The sequence below is a fragment of the Triticum dicoccoides genome, chromosome 5A (genome assembly GCF_002162155.2).
Source record: "Triticum dicoccoides isolate Atlit2015 ecotype Zavitan chromosome 5A, WEW_v2.0, whole genome shotgun sequence".
NCBI lineage: Eukaryota > Viridiplantae > Streptophyta > Magnoliopsida > Poales > Poaceae > Triticum > Triticum dicoccoides.
The window spans coordinates 711,917,799-711,930,705 of record NC_041388.1 but is presented as its reverse complement, the minus strand read 5'-3'; the positions used below and the strand labels follow the sequence as shown (position 1 = coordinate 711,930,705).

Here is a 12,907-nt window from a genome sequence, read left to right as displayed (position 1 = left end):
TTATCATTACCAGCAACTTTCCAAATCCCTTGTCAGATACACCATTCTCTGTCTTCCATTGCAGCAATTCCAGTGTGGTGCCCAGCTTTTTCTTGTCACCTACGCAATTCGGGTACAACAATTTTTTGTGATCCTCTAACATGCGCTGCAACTTCTTCTTCTCCAAATCACTTGCGCAGTTTCTCTTTGCATCGGCAATGGCCCGACCTAGATCATCAACGGGCTCATCCGATGCCTCTTCTTCAGCTTCTTCCCGCATTGCCGGCTCAGCTTCTTCCCGCATTACCGGCTCAGCTTCTTCCCTCGTTGTTGTATCATCGTATTCAAGGAACCCATGGCCAGGATAGCTGTCGTCATCCTCTTCTTCTTCATTGTCTTCCATCATAACCCCTCTTTCTCCATGCTTGGTCCAAACATTATAGTGGGGCATGAAACCGAACTCAAACAGGTGGACGTGAATGGTTCTTGACGTAGAGTAATTGTGACCATTCTTACAGCCAGCACATGGACAATGCATAAAACCATCCGCTCGCTTGTTTGCCTCAACCGCAAGCAGAAAAGTACGCACGCCATTAATGAACTCGGGAGAGCATCGGTCATCGTACATCCATTGCCGACTCATCTTCAATACACAGCACCGAAAACATCAAATTAATACAATACATAAAGTTCATACATAAAGATCATATAACACTTAAATGCAACAAACAAATAACTCTCTAGCTAAAGAATTTAAATGCAACAACAAATGCGATCAAGATCGCAACTAAGGTAACAATTGATCCAACAACATAATGATACCAAGCCTCACTATGAATGGCATATTTTCTAATCTTTCTAATCTTCAAGCGCATTTTCTCCATCTTAATCTTGTGATCATCGACGACATCAGCAACATGCAACTCTAATTCGATCTTCTCCCCCTCAATTCTTTTCAATTTTTCCATCAAATCCTCGTTTTCTCTTTCAACTAAATTTAACCTCTCGACAATAGGGTCGGTTGGAATTTCCGGTTCAACTACCTCCTACATACAAATATCTACCTCCTAAACACGAAATGCAATGAATAGTTTTGAAAGAGAATATACCACATCTGAATCATAACCCGGACGAGGGCTGACGGGGACGGATATCAAAACCATGGCACTATGTATAACAAACAACGTATGGGTAAGATAATTATACGAGTAACTATATATCCAAATCACACAAACATCATTTTTTTTATATAAAACTTCATGAACAAGAGGCTCACCACAAGGTGGTGCCGGCGACGGGACGTTGCGAGCGATCGACGGTGGTTACGACGGAGATTTAGAAGGTACTAAGTAAACCACACCTACATATGCAAACTAAGTGTTATTTTTGACCTCAAATTGCATATAAATCAAATACTAGGACATATATATATAATTCCTCCCAAATTACTAAACTCAAAAATCAATCACTATATAAAGCATTGCACGAGCTAATCTAGCAATGAGAGATGAAAGGAAAAAGTTGCTAACCTTTGTGATCATTTGAATGGATGGGGGCCTTCAAATCTTGGGCAAAATATGTGATGAGCTTGAGAGGAAGAGGGAAAAGAACATAGAGGAGAGGGGAAAGGGAAAGAACAGAGCGAGCTCGGGTGGACGAAGGGTCTATGTAGGACGACCTTTAGTACCGGTTCGTGATACGACCCGGTACTAAAGGTGCTGGAGGGGCCCCGGACTGACAACATCCTGCCACCACTCACTTTAGTAACGGTTCGTGGCACGAACCGGTGCTAAAGATTCGCCACAAACCGGTACTAATGAGAGCGGCCCGGCTAGCCGTTGAAACCGGCACTAATGTACACATTAGTGCTGGCTCAAATTCAAACCGGCACTAATGTGCTTCACGTTTGACCCTTTTTCTACTAGTGGGTAAGGGTAGTGTTATTAGCTTGCATAATGTAATAGTAAAAAAGATGTGATGCTTTGATAAATCAAGTTTAGTCAATTCAGGTTGCTCTTGATAAGCAAACTGATCTTATAAAAAAGCAAAATCAAATCCAACTTAATGCTTCGATTGATTTGGTGAGATGTTGCATCAAGGCTTATCTTTCTGAGGCCATGACGAGTCAGAAGAGTCAAAATATTCAAAAAAAAATTAAGGAATTTTTTTGAGACTTGGTACATACTTTGGCAAACCAAAATAAAGCTATATGAAATGTAGTCCTGGAGTGAACCCAATGGTCAAATTTTCTGGCTCCGCCCCTGATCTTGCATGTAATTTAGAGATGACAAAAGAAATGTCTACAATGGGTCATCTCTTAGCCTTATCTTCAATAACTAGCTCTTCCTAAAAATATGGTGAGACATATTGTGCTAAGAGATCATCTCTTGTCTTCTCTCAAATAAGAGAAGACAAGCCTTTTCTTATGAGTTCTCTCTCCTACACCTCATCAATTATTCTACATGCCACTCTCAAGATAGCATCATTGTACACGCCCTAGCAGGCGCTGCACAGGAAGGCGTACGTCGGTATGTCCCGCCGCTGTATAGATAGATAGATATATAGATAGATTAGAAGATAGAATAGATAAAATAGATAGAAGGTAGATAGATAGAATAGATGCATGGCCCATAAGCCACTGGTGCATCCGGTGCACCAGTTTGGTTGTTCCACAGGATAATTTTCGTTCTCTGTTGCATGTGCCCATTAGTTTCTACTCTCACATATACGCACCCTGTACATGTCCTACCACCATTTCTCCCAACCCGGAACAGAATAGAACAAAGCTAGCAGTCACTCATAGGTAGCCACCATGGACGCGGCCTCGGTGCTTCTCCCCTTCGTCCTGGCGCTGGTGGCGATCCCGATCTTGCTCGCGCTACTCGACTGGCTGCGCCTCCCGCCGGGCCCGTGCCCGTGGCCGGTGGTAGGCAACCTGCGCCAGATCAAGCCCGTGCGTTGCCGCTGCTTCCAGGAGTGGGCGGAGCGGTACGGGCCAATCTTCTCCGTGTGGTTCGGCTCCTCCCTCACCGTTGTCGTCTCCACGCCGGAGCTGGCCAAGGAGGTGCTCAAGGAGCACGACCAGCAGCTTGCCAACCGCACCCGGAACCGCTCCACCCAGCGCTTCAGCCGCAACGGCCAGGACCTCGTCTGGGCCGACTACGGCCCGCACTACATCAAGGTGCGCAAGCTGTGCAATCTTGAGCTCTTCACGCAGAAGCGACTCGAGGCGCTCCGCCCCATCCGGGAGGACGAGGTCACCGCCATGGTCGCGTCCGTCCATCGCGCCTGCCATCGGCCCCGGTAAGCAAAGCAAGCAACCGAGATCGCACCTTTTTTATGTTCTTTTTCACCTCCGCACACTGACATTACTTATGCCATGCATTATTGTTGCTGCTGCAAATAAACTCGTACGTCGAGTGGTTGACGAATTGCTTTCTCCTGTTAGACTCGTGTTGGGATGGGAGTTCGCCGGATTAGCAAAATGTCTAACTGTTGTGTACCTTTCTTAGTGTCAAGCTTGCATGGAAAGGAAAAAGAACCCCGCAAAAAAAAAGAGCACTGTTATGCGACGCTTTGGATCCGATTTCAGTACCAAAAATAATACGAGCCATCCATCGAATCGTCGTGCTAAGGCCGGATGCCAAAGCATTGTACACACTGATTCTGACAAGAAAAAACATTCATAGCAACATTTTATAAGATTCATACCATAATTCTAATTGCAACATTCATAACAATATGTTATAAGATTCATTCAACAAATATAACAAGATTTGGTAAATGAAATCAGTGTACAATATATCGTTTGCTATAGCGCGTTATAGATTCGCTATAGTAGCAGATTTTAAAGGATGCGCTATTTTGTCGTAGCACACTATTTTTTCCCTTGTTAATAACACAATTCTAATTGCAAAGTTCATAGCAAAATACTATAAGATTCATAGCAATATCGTATTGAGTTGAGTTGTAAATTAATTGTTCCAATGTTTTTAGGTAATGAAGGAAAGCCATTGGTTCTGAGGAGTCACCTTGCTATGGTGTCTTTCAACAATATAACACGGCTAGTTTTTGGGAAGCGGTTCATGAATGCAAATGGCGACATTAACGAAGAAGGGCATGAGTTCAAGAGTATTGTCAACAACGGGATAAAAATAGGTGCATCTCTCTCTATTGCTGAATATGTTTGGTACTTGAGATGGCTGTTTCCACTTAATGAGGAGCTTTACAAGACCCACAATGAGAGAAGGGATCACCTGACCAAGAAGATCATAGAAGAGCATGCGAAGGCCCTCGAGGAGAGTGGTAGCAAGAATCATTTCGTGGATGCACTGTTGACTCTCAGAGAACAGTATGACCTTAGTGATGACACAGTTTTCGGACTTCTATGGATATGATGGATGCCCCTTTATATTTAATTAATATATCTTCATACAGTACATTTTGATTTTAGTGTCATAAGATGTCCCAATTTTTAATGTGGAATAAAATATCAATGCCTTGTCAGTGCTCCCATTATTTGCATAAATGTTGCATTCCCTGCCTTTTTATTGCATTGATTGATTTTTGGGAGAAGGGAAAGTTTAGCCAAATTTACTAGATATACGTTTGGTGAGATGCCACTCTCTCAAGGTTGGTGTATGATGCTGGGATTGGAAAATGCATGTTTATTTTCTCGTTACAAATAAGGTAATGCTTTGCGAAAATACAAAGGTGAACATGGTTCCACACGCACCCATGTGAATAGTAAATACAAAGATTTTTAAAAAAAAATCTGAAATTTCGGGGTATGAAACTTAGTCGACAATTCTACTCGAGTGTGAAGTTTCGTGATCTATTGACACCTATGGTATTCTTAGTGAAGAAAATAAAATTAGGACCATACTATTCATCAAATAGTGTGTTTTTTAATATAGCTTCGATTTTGTCATTTTTGCCAAGATTGCCATGAATGTGATTTCTTCGTGAAACGAGTATACTGGTTAGCTATGTATATTATAAAAAAAAGTTCAGATTTTTTGTTTTTTCTAGTATTTTTTTGATTTTACTATTAATAAGGGGTGCGCGTGGAGCCATGTTTACCAAATCCGTGTCCAATGCTTTTTTGTTAAATACTAATTGATCACGAACTATTTCCTCCTTCACATGTTACTTGTTGGTCAAACAAATGGATTTAGCACTGATATACGTCTAGATACATTCGGCTGGGCGACAGTTAATATGAGAAGGAGGGAGTAGTATTTAGCCAAAAAAAATTGTCACACTGTGGCTCTTTATATTCGTATCTTGCAAATGCCAAACTTGTTCATACTGCTAAATCAACATCAAAGCAGTACACGATATCTGCTATGTACTGAAGTTGCAGCCTGATAATCTGTTGAGGGGGCCCTCTTGTGATTTCTTTAGTGCTTACCACCCCAAAATTTGTTCCTTGTGTTCAGGACATCATCACTACTGGAATGGATACAACAGTCATATCAGTCGAGTGGGCAATGGCAGAGCTGGTCAGGTATCCCAGGGTGCAGAAGAAGCTGCAAGAGGAGTTGGACAGTGTCATCGGCCGTGACCGCGTCATGTCCGAGGAAGACTTCCAAAAACTGCCCTACTTGCTAGCCCTCGTCAAGGAGTCCCTCCGGTTGCACCCGGCAACGCCGCTCATGCTGCCGCACAAGGCCAGCGCAAGCGTCAAGGTCGGCGGCTACAACATCCCAAAGGGCGCCGATGTCACGGTGAATGTGTGGGCGATCGCTCGCAACCCCGATGAGTGGAGAAACCCGCTGGAGTACAGGCCAGAGCGTTTCCTCGAGGAGAGCATTGACATCAAGGGTGGTGACTTCAGGGTGCTCCCCTTCGGCGCGGGCCGGAGGGTGTGTCCTGGCGCGCAGCTGGGAATCAACCTCGTGGCCTCCATGATCGGGCACCTTCTGCACCATTTCGAGTGGTCTCTGCCAGAAGGTACCATGCCGGAGGATGTTGACATGATGGAGTCCCCTGGAATTGTCATGTTCATGAGCACGCCGCTGCAGGCTGTCGCCAAGCCGCGCCTGGACAAGGAGGAGTTGTACAACAGGGTCCCGGTTGAGATGTGAGCAAGGTTTTGGATTTTGAATGATGTTTTTTTCTCGCGGGGGACCGAGATTCTAGGTTACCACGGTAACCATGAAATACTAGATAAATTTCAGGCAAAATTTAAATCAAATCTTGAATTCAAAATTATGTAAGTACCACTTATATACATTATTATTGAACTTAATATATTCAGAAACTATCTGCTGGCAGACGGGTTAGGTCCGCAGGACCGAGGGTCGAACCAGTGGCCTATATATAAGGTTGGACTCGATATGGAAAACCCTAGTTACCACTACAACATCGCTAGTTAGGTATGATATATGTTTCAGTTCCTGTTGTGTCTAACTACACATCGACCGTTTAAATTCATTTCTTTTAAGTTCCAGTATTTGTTTTACTCGGTGTATGGGTTTCTCATGGGGCGGCGTGATTTGCCGGGCGGTTTGTGAAAAAAAAACCTTGGATGTGAGCAGCTTGGAATGTTTGTTTGAGGAGTGGCTTGGAATGTGTTACACCGTTGGGCATTTGTCCCTCCTAAAAACAGGTGCTTGATTGAGCTCATGTTATTGTAAACTGGGTATTAACTTTCCTTTGAAATCATAAAGTTACAGTTTGAGACCGTTTAAACCTCTTGATGGCTCTCGGAAAAGATGCGCCACGAGGCAACCGCCGTCTCCGTCCCGTCTCCATGAAGATACTTTATTTTGCCGAGATGCCCCCCTTGGCTCTCGGCAAATTGTTTGCCGTGTGCCAGATGGATGGTTCTCGACGAAATTTTGTTTATCTCAGAGGTGTAAGGCGAGAACTCTTTGCCAAGAACAATTCTGGGAAAAGCCTTTGCCGAGTTTATTTGGCCCTTTGCCATGTGTTTCTGGCACTCGGCGTAAAGTGAATTTATAGTAGTGTTTGTTCTACTTTGATTATGTACTTAGATGTGTATTCGCATAGAATTTTGATTTTTACTAATGATAAAAAAATAGACAGTGTATTTCTCCACCTATTACCTAATACTATCCATGTAAATGATGGTTGAATACCGTGCTCTCGACTGAAACTTGGCACTGTGTTCACATTTTAGGTCCTCTTAGGGCATCTCCAACGTTGTATGTCAAACTCCTCGTAACCGCACGGTCCGGACAGTTTAAACCCTACAAGGCTGTCCTCCAAATGTCCGTGGACGGGTCCAAACATATGAATTCTCACAAAACGGAAGCAAACCGATAGGAGGTTTGCAGGTGGCCGAACCTATGCCACGTACACTACTGACTTCCTAGACCCACACAGCTTGTGGCAGATTAAATAACTCCGGCAATGGGCAGATTCAACTGGATCTATATTGCGTCTTCTACCGGTACTTTTGTGTTAAAGACGACAAGGGCAAGGGCACAACAACCGGCGCTGAAGCCCAAACCGCCCAATAACGTGTTCAGCCTCTCAGGAATCCCCTGCCGAGTCCATCGTCGTTCTCCTCTAAATCCACGTTGCTGAGCCACCCTCCGTGCCACCGCACCACACGCTGGTGCTCCTTCTTCTAACACTGCGCCGCCTCTGCGTGACGACTGCCACTTCGAGTCTGCGGCACATCGGTGCTGCGCAGCCGCCACTACCGGACTCGCGGTCTATGCCTACGGCCAGGGGCCGTCGGCATAGGCCCCTAAGCCGTCGGCATAGATCTATGCCGACGGCTGCCGTCGGCATAGAGCCGTCAGTGTAGATCACGTCAGCGTACTCCTGTCAGACCGTCGGCATAATAATGCCGTCGGCATAGGGGGCTATGCCGACGTCCCTGGCGCAGCCGTCGGCATAGTTTAGCCGTCGGCGTAGTTTTCCGTCTGACGGCCACGGACGGCGCTGTCAAAACTGCTGGCGGCTCAGGAGGCGACACGTGGCAAAGATATGCCTACGGCAAAGCCGTCGGCATAGATTTAACCTATGCCGACGGCTTTGCCGTAGGCATAGCCCTGCCACGTGTCACCTCCTGGTGGCTCCTGAGCTTATCTATGCCGACGGCTTTGCCGTAGGCATAGTTTTTTTTAAATTTTTTTTTTGTTTTTCCTGTTTTCTCTTTTCCAATTCATTTGACAACATTTCAAAACAGAATAATATGAAATATGACAGTTCATCAACATCATTTAAACATAGTCAAGTTCATCGTCTAAAGATCACCGACGAAAGTCCACGAACATAAGTAGTGCAAGACATGAAACATCATAAAAGTTGAAACATGAAAGACATGGCACAACGGCCGCATACACGGAATCATCATCGACATCAAGCACCACCGAGTCCACCTCCGCCAAAACCACCACCACCACCGAGTCCACCTCCGCCAAAAGCACCACCTCCGCCAAGTCCACCTCCGCCAAAACCACCACCAAGTCCACCTCCGCCAAAACCGCCACCGCCAAGTCCTCCTCCGCCAAAACCGCCACCGCGACCACCATCACTCTGCCAGATCGGAGTGACTGGGGTCGACGGAGCAGGAGTCGAGCCACCGGTCCCCTACATGTTTGAAAGAAGTTTCTAACGGTAAATATGACATGATAGTGTTGAATGAACGAGAACTAGTTTCTCATTAGTTAGGCAAATTTACTAACCGGAGTATCACCGCCTAGTGCCAGCCATTCCTCGAACGTGGGAATGTGTGGGGCGTCTCCCGCAGGTGGTGGTGGGGGTCCAACTTGTGGTGGCTCCGTGCGGTTAGTCCAAGACGCCAACATAGCCTGGATGTTAGTTAAACAAGTCCACTTAGAAACAAGCCATGATCAACAAAGTCAAAAGGAATGAAAGTGCAAATTTGAGCTTGGTTTAAGAGGGCAAAACTAACCGCCATCACTTGACGGCTGTAATCATCGTTTGCCTTCACTCGTTGCAAGTACTCCCTCACCTCAATATGCCTATGCTCAAGAAAGGCCTGATATGCCTACAAAATTGAGGTTGTTTCTAAGTGGGCAGTGATGAAAATAAACTAAGAAAGATAGAGACAAAGAAGATAAGGGGAAGTACTTACAGCACGTTGGCGGACTAAGGGAGGCTGCGAACGCCCCGTACTCTCTAACGGGCTCGGGTTGGTAGCTTGAAGCCGTGTGTACGAGATCGACGGAGTGATCAAGCCATCGAAACACGGATACCGGCCATGGGACTTACCCTGGATGACCACCACCGCCGTGTCGTCGATCTGAGACTGGGCGACCTCAGGAACGGGAACATCCGGATGCAACTTCTGATAGTTCTGAGTGTAAGACTGCAGGTGTTGCTCGGTCTTGCCGTAGTACTGGCTCTCGCCCTCCTTGCGATCACTCCGCTCGCGGGCCAGCTTCCATGACTCCATGTCTGAGAGCGGCCTCTGCAACTTGTCCTCCTGCAACGTCAAACAGAAGTTAGCCATACATAAGAACATGACGGTAAAGAAGAACCAAAATGCATCTTTTATATAGATATACCTTCATGGCCTTGAAGCCCCAGTGGTTCCTGTTTCCTTGGCCGTGTGTCCCGTCTTTTCCACGGTTAGCCCGGGCCTTGATGCTCTTGGCAACAAACTCTGGATCGTCACCGACCCACCTATCCACCAAACACGCCCATCCGTCATGCCTTCCATAGCACCAACGAGGAACAACCTATGCAAATTTTGGAAGCATGACATGTGAGCACGAAACATATAGTTGACTCCTTGAAACAATGAAAAGTCAGTAATAGTTACCATCATGAACTGCTCCCTGCTCATGGTAATTTTTTGCCTCTGTGCTTGAGTTTTGGTCATCTTTTGTTGCAGGTAGATGTGGTAGTACTGTGAGACGGCAACCCAACGCACCTCGTACTGCAACTGACGAGCTTTCTTCTTTGCAGACGCAAGTAAGACCACATCGGCTCTGGCCTTGTGCTTGTCAAGAACTCTATAGAGTTGCTGCAATCATGCATAAACCAGAAGCAAACAAGGCATGAGTTGAGTGATTCAATGATAAACTATGAACGAAACTAAAGACAAGTGATTCAAAAGGGAACTTACCCAAAATTTGGTGATCACGGCCTTAGCGGCCGTCCCGTACTCCGCATTGCTGCAAGCCTCGTAGTGGGCCCAGCTTGTGGCCAAAACACGCAGCTGTGGGTCCCTGTCTGGCCGCGGGCAGAATAGGCCAGGCCAAAACTGCTTCAACAGGACAGTGAGAAGGCCGTTCGGTTTACAGCCCTTTCCGTGAAGGATCCAGTTACTGCAAAAGAATCAAAGGGTTGCCATGTGTACAATAAAAAAATGTTGTCATGTGTTGAAAGTATGATTGAGATGCACTTACTCTGTCCCCGCAGGTTCAATGAGCCACTTGTGCGCCTCGATAGAAGGTGGTGTAGGTACTCCGGCATTACCACGCAGCCAACCCTGCGGAGCACCCGATGGCAAGTCACCCCACAACTCGGGGTCAACCTCCCCTCCACCCTCCTCGCCCTCCTCGGCCTCCTCCTCCTCGGCCTCCTCCTCCTCGGCCTCCTCCTCCTCGACATCAGGAATATACTCCTCCTCAGACTCAGAAGCTGCATCAGCATAGGAGGGCATCGAAGAAGACCCTCCTATTTCGGACACGTCCCGGAGTTTTTTGGCCCGGTTGCCTCTCCCTGCACCTCCTCGTCCTCTAGGGGCTCTCCCCCCACCCCCTCCTCCTCTAGGGTCTCCTCCCCCGACCCCTCCACCTCCCTGTGAGGTGCCATCCTCGCGTAGCCGGGAGGGAACCTTGTGGGCTCGTCCACTCCGAGTAAGTCCTCCTTTGAGTTTACTGAGGAAACTGGCACCGCTGGACTTGCCCATGATTAGCAAACCTGCATTGAGAAGAGAATAAACAATTAGTAAGGATATAAAAAACAAACATACAGGAAAGACATTAATAACGGAAGAGAACATTATTAAAAGAACATACATTTTCTAGAACCCATATGAATCATCACTATTGTAATCTATTTGTCGACCGGTCTCATCATCACTATCCCGCATATCTTCTTCGTTGTCTGACGGAGGTGGAGGCTCTTCCTCATCATCAGTGTCAGCGTCTTCATTTAACTTTTCAAGCATAATTATGTCTCTTTGATTCACAACTGCCTCACCATCAATCCGGGCGCCGTCGTCGTTTGGGTCAAGGTCAACATAACCCAAGTCATCATCCTCCTTGTTTCGGACCACGTCATCATGTTCCTCTTGAAAAAACACTCCCTCGTATGTCATGGGGTTTATGTTGTAGTAATCATCATCGTTCGGGTCCGGTAGCTTACCATGTGGCGACACCTTGAACACAACTTCCCAACCCTTTAGGTACTCTTTCTGGCATGGGTAAGGCAGATAATATACTTGTGTGGCCTGGGTAGCGGCGATAAAGAGATCAGCTCCGGCATAGACGGTTGATGGTTTAACTTCAACTAAACCAACAGAAGGCGTATGTCTCAGACCCTTTTTGGGGTCGAACCATCGGCATTTGAACACAGTGAGACTTAGGTGTTTACGGCCACATTTGAATGTAAGCTCGTATATTTTTCCTACCCTTCCGTAGTAATCTACATTATTATCTCCTTCGGTGAAGACTCCGGTATTTATGGTTTTGGGATCAGGCCGATTGTTCTGGTGCTCCTCTGTATGGAAGCGATACCCATTCACATCATACTTTTGGCATGTCATGACGGTAGGGTCAAAACCCATGGAAACCCATCTCAATTCTTCATCCATTGATTCGTTCGGATCATTTCCCTACAAGTTTAATTGAAATTATAGGGTGCATGAGTTTAATTGGAAGTGTGAAATGGGTAATAGGGAAGTGTGAAATATTACTTTCTCCATGAACCACGCAACAAAATTTTTCCTTCCATCAGCACCCTTTCGGAGAAGAGCAAGTGCCTCCGCTTCAGTAGGAGGCAGTATTCCTGTCCATTCTTCCTCAACGAATCGACTACAATAAGAAAAGCGGTATAAGAACTAGGCAAAGTGAACATAACGAATTGACTAAAAGAATGGTGCAAAGGTATTACCTCATCCACTCATCCTCAACTTCCTTGATGTTGTGCAAGATATAGAACATGACATCCTCCCACTCATCTCGTGGCATGACATAAGATGTCGAGCATCCAGCCCTGCCACCTTGCCCGGTGAATAGGGGCAACTTGGGTTTATACTTGGGTTCTTCTGTATTGTATCGAGACACCTTATTGTGCAACGTGGGAACATGGTCCGGATAGTAGGCTGTCCTGAGGTCTGCCACCTCCTCTAGGATAACTGCCTCAGCTATGGAAGCTTCAATCTTAGCTTTGTTTCCACATTTCTGTCTTAGATGCTTGTTCTGTCTCTCAGGGCCGTACTGCCAACGATACTGCACAGGGTCCCCCAACAATACCTCGTTCGCAAGGTGCAAAATGAGATGTGTCATCGGAGTAAAGAAGCCTGACGGGAAAATCTTCTCTAGCTTGCATATCAACTCCGGCGCCTTCTTATGCATTTCTTTTATCTTCTCAGGACATACTTCTTTAGCACAAAGCGTTCGGAAGAAATGGCTTAACTCCGCAAGCACACGCCAGACACGCTCGGGAACATAGCCCCGAACCATCACCGGCATAATCCGCTTAATCCATACATGATAGTCATGACTCTTCAGCCGCCGGGGAAGGGTGGACGGGGCCGGCCGGGGCGTAGCAGGGCGTCGGCGGAGGGGCGCAGCAGGGCAGGGTGGACGGCGCCGGTCGGTGCAGCTGGACAGGGAGGGCGCGGGGTCGGGGACGGGTGTGGACGGCGCTGGCGAGAGGTGGCGGAGGGACGGGGGTGGTGGTGGAGTGAGGGGGCGGAGAGGAGGGTGGTCACGGCGGCGCGAAGAAGAGCTGGCGACGGCGTGGCGGC

At 46.7% G+C, this 12,907-nt stretch overlaps 1 pseudogene; it reads left to right on the top strand.

Annotated features, from left to right (window-relative positions):
• The first annotated feature begins 2,791 nt into the window (after window positions 1–2,791).
• On the top strand, window positions 2,792–6,068 carry LOC119298613 (annotated as a pseudogene).
• Window positions 6,069–12,907: the final 6,839 nt, after the last annotated feature.